General features: G+C 47.9%; 1 pseudogene; it reads right to left on the bottom strand.

Moving 5' to 3' along the window:
* LOC124225644 (zinc finger protein 721-like) overlaps positions 1 to 14,503 on the bottom strand; it is a 38,639-nt pseudogene that overhangs the window by 10,136 nt on the left and 14,000 nt on the right.

A 14,503-nucleotide genomic window follows, 5' to 3' on the forward strand; every position in this document is an offset into this window, starting at 1 on the left:
TCAGAAGGAAAACACACTCAGACAGTGACTACATCCCAAATTGAGGGAAGAAACACTCCCAGTTGAGATGTAAGCCCTGTCACCTGCAGACTCGGGGCCCCAGACTCCAGAAGTGTCCACAGGGAGGCTGGGTCCTGCTGTGGCCAGTGCCAACCAGTCCCTCCTCCCCATCTCCTCACCCCAGGGCAGCACACTCATCATTTCTGGGTCTCCTCGGTCTCCCTGAGTCCTTCTCATGGCTCCTATGGCCAGCGCAGCTCACAGGAGGACAGACAGGGTGGCAGAGCCACCAGGGACCATTCAGGACACGTGACAATCTACCCCAAGCACGACAGGAACAAGAAAGGAGCTCCAAGTGGATACACTGCATTACCCCACCCACCTGCCCCAGGGGCTCCCCTGATTGGACAGTCAGGAAGGCCCCACCCTCTCATGGATGAGTGACAGTGAGGGGGAGGCTGCATGGCTCCAAGGAAGCCACCTAGGCTGCTGGCTGGAACCTGACTCACTGGCACATTTGCATTTACACACAACTTCTTCCTGCCCTGGGGCTGCCTCTACTCTCTTCACCCAGCTCTTTATGAACACATGGGCACAGGTGTGCACAGAGAATTCCTGACTGAGTTTCCAAAGGGAGCAATATGTCTAACCCACGGGGGTGGCCCAGGCCAGGCCACACTGAAACAAGAGGGTTTTATGTGCTTTAGCAGTCAAGGGCTTGGGGTAAGGCTTCAAGGCCAATCATGGAATTATGCCCCTTGTATAGAATCGGAGACATTTAAATAGGACTTCACCATTTGTCGCAAAGAGCCAGGCTCCAGTTTAATCTTTGAATCTTGCTAGTGGAGCCCTCCACCCATGCCTTCCCCATCCCCACTCATTTGGTGCTTAAGATAAAGAATCCCAGAGCACTTGGCTCTGGTGCGAAGTTGGAATCCCACAGCCCTACCCTGGGTACAGGGACTCTTCAGTCTTGTAACCCTGGGCCACTTGGACCAGTGTGAAATGACCCATCTCTTATCAACACAGTGATCAAGAGCTGGTTTTCAGAAAACTACAAAGCATGACACCAGAGCACATGCAGAAGAAATCTTGACCTGAAATGACACCAGAACCCACCACTGTCCTCCCCATGGAACTAAAGGAGGGGGACACGACCAGGACTTGAAAGTCACACCCTCATCAGAGGTGAGGGGTCCATCGTGCAGGAAGATCTGCTGTTGAAACCCATCCACACCTTGCCCTAACTGCTTAAAACCTCGTCATGTTTCAAACCTACCAAAAATGCTAAATGCCTCCAATGCACACCTGCCCCGACAGCATTTCCACAGGCCAGCCTGTTCCCTCAACCTCTGAAATTTTCCCCAAATCCTGAATCGGCAATGCACATCTGACAGCATGTGCCTCCTGTCTCCTTACAGATTGACTGAGGATAACCTGTTTTCTTTCCCCAAAGGCTGATGCGGGAATAATTGGCTTTTTATGTGCATTGGTTGGGAGAACCGCATCTTTGTCTGTTAACAGTCTAACCACAGGGTGTGACACACGGTCATTAAAGTCAGCTGTACATTTTACACTAGGAGGAAATTTATTTTAGATCAGTTTTTACCCAAGTCCCTAGAGACCTCGAAAATGTTAACCACTATGCCTAAGGGAATTGATTCCTATTTTCACTGTCATAAGGAAAACAATAAATCCTCATGTAAATGTGGGATGCATCTAGAAACTCTTCCACTGCCCCCAGCTTTACTGAGATATAACTCACTAATAAAATTGTCCACATTTAAAGATAAAATCATGATGATTTGATATACAATTTGTAGACCTGAAATTCGCTAAGTCAGAGGCTTAAGTGTTCTCAACACACACACACGTAGGAACCCACAGTTGGCAATGATGGATCATATGGTAATTTTAGGTTGTGTATGTGAGGAAATCCCAGACCTTTTCCCACATTAACTACACCATGTTGTATTCTTACCATCCGTGTATGAAAGTTCACATTTCTAAATATATCCCCAAGAAAACTTATCATCTTCCTTCTGGATTGTGGCTATCCTAGTGGTTGTGAAGCCTTATCTAACTGGGGTTCTCATTTGCATTTCCTTGATGACTAACAATGTCCAGCATATTTTCATATGCTCTTGACCACGTGTCCATCTTCTTTGGAAAAGAACATACTGAGATCCTCTGACACATTTAAATACAGTTATTTGACTTTTTAAAACTAAGTTTCAAGACGTATTTAGATGTTTTTCGTACCAGTGCCTTATGAGATATGTGGTTTCCAACATTTTCTTCCATTCTGTGGGTTTTGTTTACACTCTGTTGCCTTAAAACTTTTACTTTAAATTGTGGTAATATACAGATATCATGAAACATACATTTCCACCATTTTGGAGGTGTATAGATCAGTTGTAGCACATGTCAGAATCTGCTGGATGGCAGTGCATAACTGGGCAATACCTCTTACATTATGTAACTGCACCCCTAACTTTCACAAGGAAGATGTCCCACTGGTTGACGCCCCTGAATTTACATCACTGAGTCAGCAAGGACCTACCAGGGGCACTCAGGACTTCCGAGTTGCTTCCTTTCACAGGGCCATACCTCCCTGGTTAGGAGGAAAGGTAAATGAGAATATGATCAGAAAACCTCACCTCAGCTCTTGAAGACATTGCAAACCCATTGCTAAGACAAGAGCTGCCCAACAAAGATCCTTAGACTCTCTGGCCACAGTTGGCCTTGGCACCAGGACAGCCCTTGATTCTCTCTTAGCTGAGCAGGGAGGCGTCTGTGCTGTGGCCACCACCACCTGCTGCTCCTGAATGAACACATCTGGGGAAGGTGAAACTCAATGACACAGGATCACTGAGCAAGCAAATAGCTTTATTAGAAGGTGACTCCTTCCATGGGGGTCTTTCTTTGACTTACTGATTGCGACTGGTTTGGTCTTGGGGACCATGGCTCCAAAGTGCACCGCCGATGTTCAGAGCTCCCCTGCCTACTGGAATCAGCATGGACTCCCCGGCGCACTGTGTATCGCTGATGCGTCAAGTGCGTGTTTGTAGCTGCTAACCACCGAACAGTGCTCTCCCTGCACTGGAACCTCAGAAAAGGCCAGAGGTGATCACCCTACAGACTGTGAACCTGCAGCCTTTCACAGGGTAAAGGCTGTAAACCTGCAGGGCACAGGGGTTAAATAAAAACACCATGACCTCTGGCTATGACCCAAGGGAAGAGCAAGACCTGAGAGAATGTCACAGCAGTAGCTGAGAGGGGCACGAGTGCCTTAAATTTGATCACATCTCTGTTAAGCTGCGAGTCTCATCAACGACGGGAAATTGTAGAAAGGAAAACCACGAGCCCACGATGGAGTCATCTTGCTACTCCCACATCACCCAACCAGGGCCAAATCCCTCACCTAAGCGAAGCTTCAGCCTTTCCCAGGAATCTAATAAGACCCTCCTATCCCAAAAAAGAGGTAACCTGGCCTAAAACATTCCGATTTTATGTTTATGACTTCGTTTTCTTGCCTTTACATGGTTTCCCTTTTCTGTACCATTTCGAGCTCCTCTCTCTTGCTGGATGGGATGCTGCTCACCTCACGAAATGCTCAATAAAGCCAATGAGACCTTGAAACTTTACTGTCAATCTCTGTTATTCAAGAGTATGAAAAATAAAATGGTTCATACACTCTGTTTTCCATGAATTGTTTCTTTTGAGTATCAAGTTTCAAAAATTCAGCCTGAGATCTCAAAGTGTGTCTGAAGGCTGACATCCAGCATGTCTTCTGGGACTGGCATCTCATTTCCCCATGCCCATGTACACAAGAATGGAATTCATTTCTTCTAAGTCTTTTCGGTATTTATGCAAAAGATGCAATTACAGTACACATTTTCTCTCCCCTTTGATGTGCAAAAGTCAACTGCCTTACATGGTGAAATGTGCTTTGCTTTCTTGTTCATGTCTAATACATCCCACACCTAGGTCATGCCAATGTGGTGTGCCACCAGCACACGTGATGGAGAACACCACAGAGCTGCTGCTGCTGTCCCTAACCAGGCCGTCCCTGATCAAAGAGGGGACCCAGTGCTCAGCAGGCTCAGTCAAACTTCAGGCAATCAGGCTAGAAGATGCCAACAGTCTGCCTCATCTTCACAGTTTTACAGACTTTTTGCTCAGTGCCAATGGTCGAGCTGCCTGGTCACAACAACATCAACTCGTTATTCGAGGCAACCTTTGGAAGAAAGACTGTGTGATAATCTTTCCCATAGTTCCTCAAATACAAAAGAAGGTCACACGGGTCTCTGCACAGACTGAACATCAAACCATGGAGCCTTACCTCAACCCTCCGGCTGAGAAATTAGTTACTGATTCTGAGACACACACTCACACCTCAGTTGAAACCAGAAGCACAGAAAACAAACGGGGGGTCGGGGGTGGCTTTGGAGCCTCAAGACAATGAGGTGCCCCCATGCTCCCATGGGAGGATGAGGACGGCTTATTTGAATAATTCTCTGGACACACATGGTAATGAGACCCACTATGCTACAGACTAAGACTGTAATAGTATTCTGAAAAATTATATTGCTATACTATACACGATAGAAATTATTATATATGTTAGTTACATGAAATATATTCTACTTATATATAATACTGATTATGTTTAACAATATACTATATGCCACCTATACTATATACAGATAACATACTGAATATACCATTTGTGGAAATACATACACACTGTATTCTACATTCTCCCTATGTATACACACATACACACACAGATACACACTATATTTAGCCTTAGAAAAGTTTATACGATACTACATTATACTACAGCATACAGATACTTCTTTTAAGATAGATGAAAAAAGCCTACAAAAGTACTAATACACTGATTCCAGCAATATATCACAGGACCTAAAACCATGACCATGTGGAATTTAACCCAGGAAAGAAATGGTTTTGCCTCTGAAAATTAATTAACATAAGAAACCATTAATGGAATCAATGTCAAGAACGAGAGGATCTTCTCAACAGATACAAACAAGCACGAGACCAAGTTCAACAGCCCTTCAAGGAAAACACTCAGGAAACTAGGAGAACCTCCCTCAGTCAACTCCCTCACCCTGAAACGAAGCATCAGCCAAGAACCCACAGCTGATGTCACTCTTGATGGTGAAGGACTGCGGGCTTTCTCTCTCAGATCAGAGAGAAGACAGAGATGTCTGCTCTCACCAGCTCTACCCACCATGGTGAGAAAGGTGCTACACATTTCAAAGACATACGCCTGCAGACAGACAGACAAAGTCAACAAAGGCTTCCTCACTGGACACACACGTGCACACACCCACACGAGACACACAAAGTCACCAACCCTCAGAGATAATGGCCCACACACCCACAGCCCAGGCCCTGAAGAGGGAGAGTCAGGGCCCACGATGACTGCAGTGATCACCGTGTCCCAGCCCCTCACGCTGCTATGATCATTTCCAGAAACACGACCCTTACCATGTGTCCCTTCCTCACTGTGCTTTCCCATTGGAAGCTCAGTGTGCACAACAAAGGTCTGTGCATCGTTGCCCAGCTGCCATGCCCTTCACTTCGGTCTTTGTGATCTGGGATCTGTCAGTGCCTGAGGTCTCACCTGCGTGCAGACCTCTTGTGGGTCAAGCCCATGAGCCATCCTCACCAAGGCCTTTATGACTGCCCCACCCTGGAACATTCCATGATGGAGAGGTGGACACCTCTGGACCTCAGACCCCAGGTCACCCAGCCACAGACATCACCTGAGGGACCCAGAAAATTGCTGCAAGTTGTTGCAAGAGCATGCGGGTATGTGGCTTGGCTCTTTTTTGCCTCTTCCCTTCAAGAAGCTGTGGGTGAGGCCTCTGACAAAGGGGGGATGTCCTGCATACCTGTGCAATTCGGAAAGCAGAAATCCCCACAATTTCCCACCTCTTCCATTGGCATGGTGGCAGTTGCATTCTGGGACCCACATGAAGAGAGAGGACCCCTGACTGTGGAGGGTCTGGCTGAGATTGCCATTTCCCACAGGCCTCAGGGCTCCAACTCTGCAGGGTGAGTCCTGATCCAGAAAAAGTAAGCACTGGCCTTGGTGGGTGGGCTCCAAACTCACTCTGGAGGTGGGTTCTGAGGTGAGCCGGTGGGGTCAGTACACGAGCCACTGAAACTGCAGGGTGGAATGTACCAGAGATTTCAGGAGAGTGATTTAGGTACAGCCGGGCACCTTGGGAACTCCCAGAGCTAGGACAAGGCAAGACAAATCCTTGACAATATTGGTGTCATCAAGACTATTGTGAAACTGTGCTTGTTGGTGCAGAGGTGATGTGTATGTGACAGTGAGGAGTACTGTGTTCCGGGGGGCCTGTGCCTCAGGACATGGGCTCTGGGTTCTGCCATTGCCTCACCTCACAGTCAACACAGGATTACAAATGTGAAAATAAATATGGGAAATCTCATTTACAATGGAATCAGGAAGAGGCCAGCCTGGGGGTGTAGCGGTTAAGTTCACAACTCCACTTTGGAGGCCCGAGGTTCACCAGTTCAGATCCTGGCTGCAGACCTATGCACCGCTTGGCAAGCTATGCTGTGGCACACATCCCACATATAAAGTAGAGAGAGATGGGTATGGATGTTAGCTCAGGGCCAGCCTTCCTCAGCAAAAAGAGGAAGACTGGAGTGGATGTCAGCTCAGGGCTAATTTGCCTCAAAAAATATATAAATAAAAAAATGGAGTCAGGAGACCTGAAGGGTTAACACCCACCCATTAGTACTCGCCATACATTGCAGACCCCAAAGAAGTGTCCCTCCCATTCCCCAACAGGAAACCCCTTACTTTACAGACCTCAGCAAGAGGGACAAAGAATTTCTCCTTGCCCAGCAACAGCCCAGCCAATGACAAACCACCACACTCAGCCACTGTCAGTACCCTGATCTCTCCTCCTCCTTCAAGGGACTTCTGTTGGGAACAGCCCCTCCCAGCTCCCTCCTGTCCTCTATGAAAGCAAGCTCCTTTGTTCTCTTCTCCCTCCCTGCCTATGGCTCACCGTAATTTGCAGGTCCTGAATTCTATTTCCTCTGCTACTACCAAATAAACACATTTCCCTGGTAAAACCACTGACTTTTTCAATTTTAAGGTCAACACAACAGAAAACTTCCAGAGTGGGACACATGTTGCATCAAAACATGTTTCCCAGCAGGGAGGCACCAATTGGGCTTCAAATGGGAAAGGTAAGAGCTGGAGACAGTCTCAAGACCTGCTCTGGGATACATGATGCTGACGCCCACGGGTTCGACGAGGATGCGCCCAGGCAGATCCCACGTGGAGATGTCTCAGGTGCAGCTTTACGTTTCAGGTCACCTCATTCCCAGGATATGACCCAGGAAACCTAGTGTCAACTGAAAGATGGAGGCCGGGAGCCCCATCACTTTCTCATCAGTTATGTGAATGACACAAGGGCAGGTGTAGCCCTAGAGGGAGTTTTCCAATTCAGATTGGGTACCAGGAACAGTCCATAGTGGCCTATGTCCTTCTTTCCCAGTCCTTCCACTCCTTCCGAAGAAGGAACCCAAGGTGGTAGAAGGAAGTGTTGCACACGTAGCAAAGTTCAGGAGAGTTTCACGTTCTCCTAGCATGTGAACATCTCTGTTGTTTTCTATTAATTGTTTTCAGGATATTCACATACAGAGAGCAGTGGTGAGTTTTCCTGAATGTACAGTTACACCACCATCAGGATGGAGGACGCTCCTTCACCCCAGAGGAACAGGCTCATGCTGCCCATTGTACTGAACCTGTCATCCTTAAAAATTTATCTGTGTCAGGCTCCTATGCATTTCCCTCATCCAGAATGTCACACAAGTGGAACACCATTTTGCCTTATGAGTCCTGTTTGGAAACTGATGCCGTATTTGTCAAATTGCATTAACTATACAAAATTTGTGGTATTCTGTGAGTTGGAAATTTTTGACATTGCCCAGGAGAAGGGCACACATTATGCCTTCAAACTAAGAGATTCCACTGTTATGAGGTATGCGAATTTGAGTGAGACCAAGCGCCTAACTTCCTTCATTTGCATCACGGGGGGAGGATGGGGGCAGGGAAGAAAATGAGATACCAATAATTATCAAATCACATAATCTCTACACTGCTAAGAAAACACAAATTAGTAAAAACAAAAGGGAACAAGCTTGCATTTCCATTGTTGTTTGATGGAACAAAAGCTGCCAAGTTTTACTCCGGCTTCCATAACATCTCATGGAACTGTGAACATGGCTGAGAGGAGTGGAGGCGGAGGGGGCAGCAGAGATTCCACATCCTCTCTGACACTCCACCCTCCCAGCACCTGATGTGGTCACCAGCCAGAAACTCTCTGAATTCTGTCTGTAAGGGTTCCGATGGAGGTTTCATTAGATGGGCACAATTTATTAAATCATTGCCCATTGGTGATTAACTCAGTCTCCAGCTCCTCTGCTCTCCACAGACGCTGGGAGCTGGGGCTGAAAGTTCCAACAATCTATTCAAGGCTTGGTGTTTCCGGCGTCCAACCTCCAATCTGAAGCCATCTAGGAGCTGGCCAAGAGTTGTCTCATTAAAACAAGGGACACTCTATCACCCTTCTCACTCAAGAAATCCAAGGGCATCAAGAGGTTTTTACTAGGAACTGAGGACAAACAACAAATATCTCCCTTACAATACCACAGAAGGTCAAGCCCAGGGACACAGGCTCACTAGAGAATGAGAGCAAAACATCAGACTAGGAATGCTTCCCCTCTGCCCACACCGACCTCCACATCTACTGGACTCTCGTTTAATCATAGTGGACCACACTCAAGGAACTAGATGCTGTCTGGTAACATCAAGAAGACAAGGGTGTCCCCTCCCAACACTCCGAGTCCAGCTGTACTGGAATTCTGAGTTAAGGCAATTAGACACAAAAAGGAAATAAAAGGGACAAACACTAGGAAGCAGGAAATAAAGCTGTTCTTGTGGCACAAGATCGTCCCCAGCAAGCAGGAGACTACAGTGCAGGCTGCCACCAGGCAGCAGAGGAAGGGAGCAAAGTCAGACCCAGAGAACACAGACCCACAGGTGGGGTCAGGTCTGCACATGCTGCTGAGGGCGCCAACTATTATGGTCACCTGCAGAGGGGTGGTTCCCTTGTTGAGACTCAGGCCAGGGTGGCACACACACAGAGGGTAGGACAAGCCTTAGGACTCACATCATAGAGGTCTGAGGGGAGGGCAGGGCCGGCCTCTCAAGCAGCTCTCACAGGGCTCAGGAAGCAAGGAATGGAGCCTGGCCTGGGGGTTCACTGGGCCTGGGGGTGGGGCCGGGGCAAGATCTCTGCACACAGGCAGGGGCTGGGGTGGTGGGAATCTCCTGCCTGCTCTAGAGGAGAGAACACCCAGGCTTCCTCCTCAGCTTGTCCAGGTCGGGGCACAAGGGGAGGAGGGTGGGTGGGGCTTAAGCTGTGAGAAGTCACCCAAAAATCTGGAGTCTGACTGCTCACTACAAGGACAAATGTGGCTAAGAAAAATATGCATTTTCGAAGGATTTATACAAAGAAACACTAACGAGGGCTCAGAAATGATCAAAACTGTGTATTTGGGGTGACTGGAGTAACAGGGCTGGAGGAGACCAGGATAGGTTGTGCGTTTGCTATCTTACAGATTTACTTCAAATAAACAAATTTATATCCTTTAATTTTAACTCTTGTACATAGAACGCTAGTCTAAGATTTAATTCCTTTAAAGACTAACTTGGAGAAAAGTGTAAACTATACAAAATTAAATTTTGAAATCTCTAACTAAAAGGACCTGTGGCATCCTACTTTGTCCTACCTCTATAGCTCACACTGGGCTATTTTCAAGAATAACAGCCTATTATAGGGCAATCGGGGTTTGAGTTTAAAGCCTTAACTGTATTAGATTTTCAAAGATTTACATAAGCTTTCAGAAGCTTTCCTCACATCGATTATAACACAATTTCAATTGCTTTAGCCTTTTAAATTTCTGTGTTCTCTAGAGACACCCACATAGAAAAAACCGACCTGAAAATGAAAAAATTTTCTTGCTTTCCTCACATCAAATTCCTCAATCAACTTACAGTCTCAGGACCCAAAGTGCCAAGGGAAACGAGAGCCAGAGGGCTGCACAAGTCCATCGATAAAGGAATCCAAAGGGAAGAAACACAAACACTGGAACCAGCTCAGATGAGCAGCCTGCTTCCCACAGGACAGAAGGAAAGTCACAGTCAGAGGTCCCACGTTCCTGACTCTCCTGGTGGAGACAGAGCCCTGGAGGGGGTCAGTCCCTGGAGAAGGAGGTGAGGGCACCTGAGCAGCCACAGGAAGGAGCTCTGGGAGCCTCACACACCCTCCTCTCCACAGGGAACGGTGCACACATTCCCTCTCTCAGGCTCCCATTCACACAGTGAGGAAAACAGCTGGATTCAGTTTCAGGTTCTGACCCAAATGGACCCCCAGATTAATGGGCCCTCATCCAGGACACAGAGTTCCTGACTCACAGATTTTCTGAGTGTAAACAAATTACTCTGAGTGCACCTACACTGCGGATGCAAAACTCCAATTATGTCTAGAAACAGGCCCAAGGGAACCACAGCTACAACCTCAGACAGGGCGTCACTCCCCACCCCATGAGCACGTGCACACCCAGCTTTCCAGGGCTCTGCAGCTCCTCTCAGGACAAAGGCTCCTTCCATGGGGGTGTGAGCAGTAGGACAGCTGCAGGGGGAGGCTCCCCAGGAAGAGCAACTGGGCCTTCAAGGCCTTCCCTCTGCAGGCCCAGGGGGGCCTCAGCTTAGACTCACTGCCCTCAGGCCTCTGCCCCCACTGGAGTTTTTTGGACCATCACTGATATTTTCAATACACAAACCCAGTGTTTGAACCATCCAGCCAACACACTCAAACCAGTCTTTAGGTGGAAACGAGGGAAGAAAATGGTACTGCAATTTGCTCAATCAACAAGAAACCACACAAGAATATATTGCATTCTGGAAAAACAATGATAATATCAGATTATTTCCAAGACAGGAAATATTATAAACTATGAATACCACCTGAACACTTCAGGTCTGCAAGTCTAAGCTGTGGAAATCCATTTGAACTCACCCAAAATAAAAGAACAGACCTCAGAATATTACGACCCACGATGGGAGGAAAAAAGAGAAACAAGAATTGAGTGCAGGCCACATAAAACTGGAATACTTTAGTTTTTCTGAAATTCACCTCTTTCGTGCCTCTTTGGAAATCCTGTACATTGTGTTTCGTGTTGATTAAATAAATTTTTACTCATTGAAAAACTGAGACTAAAATAAAGTGAATAAACTTTTCCAAAGGTGACTAACGCAAGTGGGGACAGTGCTCACAGGACAGGGCACCCTGGGTATTTTCTGAAGAGGAACCGGCCCCCAGAGGACTTCCCACAGGATGTCTGCGCCCAGGAAGATACTGGGGAGACGCACGAGGATTTCATGCAACGTAGTTCCAGGCGGTGAGAGGCTGCTTTTCACTCACGGAAAATATCCACACACACAAATCTTTTTAAAACAGGAATCCACGGACTGTGAGAAAACGATAAGCAATTAAAACAATCTGTTTAAATTCCAACAAGGACAAATGCTTGATGATAATGCTGTGAATCGAAGGCAGGAAGTTGGCATTTGGGAATTCGGCGAGACACCGGAAATTCAGGCATTTGTTCCCAGCCCTGGGAAGACCTGGACGCGCAGGACAGGGTCAGGGATGTGAGACTCTGCTCCTCAAATGTACGGAAAATTGAGAAGAAAACGGGTGACCCCTGGGCAGAAAACAGGCCCTCGGAACCCCACAGCCCCTCCGCACACGGACCCCGGAGCCCGAGGCCCGACTGTCCTGCGGGCCCTCCCGCGGGCCCCGCACCGTCTGGGACACGCGGGGCTGAGTGCGCACAGCGGCCCAGAGACGCTCCGGCCCAAGTCGCCACGCGCTGGGACCACAGGACGCCCGGGGCCCGGCTGCCGGCCCCGCCCCCACGCTGCGGCCGGAGAGGCCTGAGGGCCGAGCGGCGCCACCGCGGTACTCGGGGCCGCAGACCCCAGAGGGGACGGGGGAGGCCGGGCCCGCCCCGCCGCTTCCCACCAGCCCCTCCTCCCGCGTCCTACGACACTGCGGTCGCTACAGGTCACAACTCGACACCACAGGGGGCTGAGCCACGAGGAGCCCTTAACCATTTGAGACGGGGTCCCCAGCGCGGACGGAGCAGGAACTTCCGGGCGGACGGGGAGCTTTGCCCCACCCACCAGCCCTGGCGCCGCCTCTGATTGGACAGTACAAAAGACTCGCCCTCTTGAGTCCGAGTGACAGCCCTTGAGTTGAGGTGTCTGAGCTGAATGCCAGACAGAATTCGTCCTCTGCGGGGACATTTGCATTGAAAGGTAGTGCTGGGAGGGGACTCGTGGGACTGTGATCCTTCTTTACAAACACACACAACTGGAGGTCCCCTCACTATATGCAATGATTAGTCTCTCTCCATTTTGATGTTTGTTGACAAATGGAGTCTGACATAGTTTTGCCAAATAGGCACACAGACAGATGGGATGAGCAGAGAACTAGGCCAAGAAAGGGGTACAGAGGATGTGTTAAAAACTAACTTTGTCTGTTGAGTGTCTGCAGATGGAAGGTTACAAGAAGAGCCTGAACACAGAGGGTTCCCACAAGCAAGCTGGCCGAAGCCACTTCTATCCGCCTCGATCTGCTCTGAAGTGAACTTTCCCCGTTATTAACTCATTAATGTTTTCAATTCTCCTCCTCTGGGAGGGACCAGGGAGCCATTTCTGGATGATACTATGTATGTAGTAGCATGTGTCCCTTCTACCAATGAGACTTAAAGGAACGTGATGTCCTGCCTCTTCCATGAACTGTACTATGATCTCACAATAAAAGGACCCCTCAAATCCTTGTTGGGGGAGACTCTGCTTTGGTAGAGAGCCCTGGTGTTCCCTGTTGCTTCTGCAAGAAATAAAACTTTCTTCACCTACTTCTGCTTTGCTTGTGTTTTCAGCTCTGCTCTAAGAGGTGAACCCATTGAGTTCAGTTACAGTACCAAGGATGCAGTAGGTGGGCATCCTTCCAATGCTTCAGTCAGATTCAGAATAAGCGCATTGTGAAAAAAACAACATCATTTTAGAAGAAAACTGACTTCTAGGTGTTCAGAATAGTTACACTTAGAAAATGTTTCTAACATTAAAATATTTGTATCATAAAAAATGTAAGCAGAGACTCTTTCTTACCAATGGTTAAATCACTCTCTGTGGCCATGACCCACCTGTTCCTTGTGGTTACACCATTTAATCCAAATATATTGAAACATCGGAAAACAGAGTTTCATCAAAATGATCATTCCATTAGGATACAACACAGTGCCGTTCATTCCAGCAGTGTTGAGGACACGTGGACAGGCATACTTTCCATTTAGTCTGCACAGATACCATCTCTGCTCATTTCCTCTCCCAATTCCTTGAGGAAGTGCTCACCTTTGATGTCATCTGAGACAAACAGCCCTCTCAAGTCCACCCAAAGTGTAACCATAACTCCACCACACTCAGGGACAGAGAAGCATTCCTGGAAGAATGCTGAGGGGCCGGGCCTAAGAACCACAGTGATCTCAATGAAGAGAGAAAAGCAGGGCCCAGTTTGCCTCCAGGGTTTATCATACCAAGGGGAGCACAGCTGGGCAGTAGCATCATCGATCAGTCACCATCCAATGTAGGAAGAGAAATTCTGTGGATATTCAGCATCAAGCACTGAGAGATGCAGAAGATATTTCCATCATCTTGTTAGTCACCTTCCCTTTATGAACTATCTGGAAAATGATAGTCTAGAAGGAGGTTTCCAGGAAATCACTCTGACTTCCTAACTCAGGAATGCCTCTGTTGTTTGTTTTAACTCCCAACTCCTCATCTCTACCTCAAACAAAGGACACACCATCCTAAGAATGGGCATTCACCTGGGAAGATGCATGAGTCTGGCTCCGTTCTCACACTGTCAGAAACATGGTGCCGAGGAAACTACATTTCATCACTGCCCTCCCCACCATATTTTCATCGCAGTGTGGGAATTGCACAGCTCCAGTAGTGGCCCCATCTGCACAGAAACAGGATGTGCTTCCCGCACTCATGAATCCATAAACTGTTCTGCTTCTCACAGGTAACATTAAGGACAGCCTGGCTCTGTCTTGATGTCGCCTCCAGGTGCTCTCAAAGGTCCTTTACTCACTGTGCTCAGCACAAGAGATGTGATATCTAAAGGCTGTGTTTGGTAATTGCACGTTCTTCCTGTTAGTCTCCATCATGGCAAACATGAGGGCAAAATGTACTTAGAGCGCTGGTGCATCCAGCTGCACTGAGGGAAGCCCATGACCACAAGGTGGTCTTCTCAACAAACAAAGAGCTCCACTGAAGCAGCACAGGGAG

This window comes from Equus quagga, chromosome 14 (genome assembly GCF_021613505.1).
Source record: "Equus quagga isolate Etosha38 chromosome 14, UCLA_HA_Equagga_1.0, whole genome shotgun sequence".
In the NCBI taxonomy this organism is placed as follows: Eukaryota; Metazoa; Chordata; class Mammalia; order Perissodactyla; family Equidae; genus Equus; species Equus quagga.